This window comes from Styela clava, chromosome 13, assembly GCF_964204865.1.
Source record: "Styela clava chromosome 13, kaStyClav1.hap1.2, whole genome shotgun sequence".
Taxonomy (NCBI): Eukaryota; Metazoa; Chordata; class Ascidiacea; order Stolidobranchia; family Styelidae; genus Styela; species Styela clava.
In genome coordinates, this window is record NC_135262.1 from 16,397,501 (window position 1) to 16,400,000 (window position 2,500).

A 2,500-nucleotide genomic window follows, 5' to 3' on the forward strand; every position below is an offset into this window, starting at 1 on the left:
CGCCGACCGAGAAGGTCGCGTAACTATTTAGCATGCCAGAGTCTCGTTCGTTATCGGAATTAACCAGACAAATCGCTCCACCAACTAAGAACGGCCATGCACCACCACCCACAGAATCAAGAAAGAGCTCTCAATCTGTCAATCCTACCTGTGTCCGGGCCGGGTGAGTTTCCCCGTGTTGAGTCAAATTAAGCCGCAGGCTCCACTCCTGGTGGTGCCCTTCCGTCAATTCCTTTAAGTTTCAGCTTTGCAACCATACTTCCCCCGGAACCCAAAGACTTTGGTTTCCCGGAAGCTGCCGGAAAGGTCGTCATGGTAACGCCTCCCGATCGCTAGTTGGCATCGTTTATAGTCAGAACTAGGACGGTATCTGATCGTCTTCGAACCTCTGACTTTCGCTCTTGATTAAAGAAAACATTCTTGGCGAATGCTTTCGCAATAGTTCGTCTTCCGCCGATCCAAGAATTTCACCTCTAACGGCAGAGTACGGACGCCCCCGTCTGTCCCTCTTAATCATTACCTCGTGCTCCGAAAACCAACAAAATAGAACCGAGGTCCTATTCCATTATTCCATGCAACACTATGCAGGCGAACAGCCTGCTTTGAACACTCTAATTTTTTCAAAGTAAACTTATCGGCCACCGCCGACACTCAGTCAAGAGCACCGACGGAGAACCGAAGGTGAGGCGAACGCAACCAGTGACACGCCTTGCGACGGACCGGCGGCGCTCGCCCAAAATCCAACTACGAGCTTTTCAACCGCAACAACTTTAGCATACACTGTTGGAGCTGGAATTACCGCGGCTGCTGGCACCAGACTTGCCCTCCAATGGATACTCGTTAAGAGTTTTAGGATGTACTCATTCCAATTACAGGGCCTCGTTAGAGTCCTGTATTGTTATTTTTCGTCACTACCTCCCCGTGTCGGGAATGGGTAATTTGCGCGCCTGCTGCCTTCCTTGGATGTGGTAGCCGTTTCTCAGGCTCCCTCTCCGGAATCGAACCCTGATTCCCCGTTACCCGTTATCACAAAGGTAGGCACGTAGCGTACCTTCGACAGTTGATAGGGCAGACACTTGAATGATACGTCGTCGGTGCAGAGACCGTACGATCCGCGTGGTTATCCAGAGTCATCAAACGTCACAGGACGAACCCGGTCGGTTTTGATCTGATAAAAGCGCGCCTCCCGAAGTCGGCGCTTAATGCATGTATTAGCTCTAGAATTACCACAGTTATCCACTTCGCTTACGAGACCAAATAAACCAAGACTGATTTAATGAGCCATTCGCAGTTTCGCTTTACGAGAACTCGTACTTGCACCTGCATGGCTTAATCTTTGAGACAAGCATATCACTACTGGCAGGATCAACCAGATAGCTGCGACAGCTGCGCTCGGCCCTTGCTGGGCCGCCCGGCGCGTGCTCGTCGCATTCGTTTAAGACCGAGGCGATCGCCTGCGGCCGTACTCAGCTTCGACAGTCGCTGGCCGCGACGTCCACGCTCTCGCCGGCAGTGCCAGGCGGAGCGATTTGCGTTTTTTCTTTGCTCGCCCTCTCTCGGGCTCGATCCATTCAGTTTCGCACAAACAAGAGCTCTGCCGGCCGCCTGCAGCGGTGCCTAAAACCCGGGCATAACAATGCGACCGTTCTGCTAGGCCGACAAGCGCTCAAGCCAGACGCTCGATCGAACGCCCCCTACATATTAGTCGAGACAACGGCTCGCTCATTAGCATCGCGTTTGTACTTTAACTTTTTTTGGCTCGGCTTCTTTCGACGCCGATGCCGGCGACGCAGCACTCTCTCGCCCGCCAGCCACCGAGAAAAGGGTGCGCTCCGACCGGCCCCGCACCGCTCTTTCTTGGCTCATTCGAAATTACTGTCTTTCGCTCTGACATGCCTTACCTAGGGTTAGGTTAGTATGCTTGCACGTTTGTACTTTAACTTTTTTCGGCTCGGCTTCTTTCGACGCCGATGCCGGCGACGCAGCACTCTCTCGCCCGCCAGCCACCGAGAAAAGGGTGCGCTCCGACCGGCCCCGCACCGCTCTTTCTTGGCTCATTCGAAATTACTGTCTTTCGCTCTGACATGCCTTACCTAGGGTTAGGTTAGTATGCTTGCACGTTTGTACTTTAACTTTTTTCGGCTCGGCTTCTTTCGACGCCGATGCCGGCGACGCAGCACTCTCTCGCCCGCCAGCCACCGAGAAAAGGGTGCGCTCCGACCGGCCCCGCACCGCTCTTTCTTGGCTCATTCGAAATTACTGTCTTTCGCTCTGACATGCCTTACCTAGGGTTAGGTTAGTATGCTTGCACGTTTGTACTTTAACTTTTTTCGGCTCGGCTTCTTTCGACGCCGATGCCGGCGACGCAGCACTCTCTCGCCCGCCAGCCACCGAGAAAAGGGTGCGCTCCGACCGGCCCCGCACCGCTCTTTCTTGGCTCATTCGAAATTACTGTCTTTCGCTCTGACATGCCTTACCTAGGGTTAGGTTAGTATGCTTG

The 2,500-nt window shown here is 53.6% G+C and overlaps 1 non-coding gene across 1 annotated transcript in view; it reads right to left on the reverse strand.

The window, feature by feature from the left end:
• The window catches only part of LOC144431576 (small subunit ribosomal RNA), a 1,810-nt gene extending 434 nt beyond the window's left edge, over positions 1-1,376 (reverse strand). Inside the window, exon 1 of the ribosomal RNA XR_013480140.1 lies at positions 1-1,376. This exon is cut by the window's left edge and continues 434 nt beyond it. This is a non-coding gene — a ribosomal RNA (small subunit ribosomal RNA).
• Positions 1,377-2,500: the final 1,124 nt, after the last annotated feature.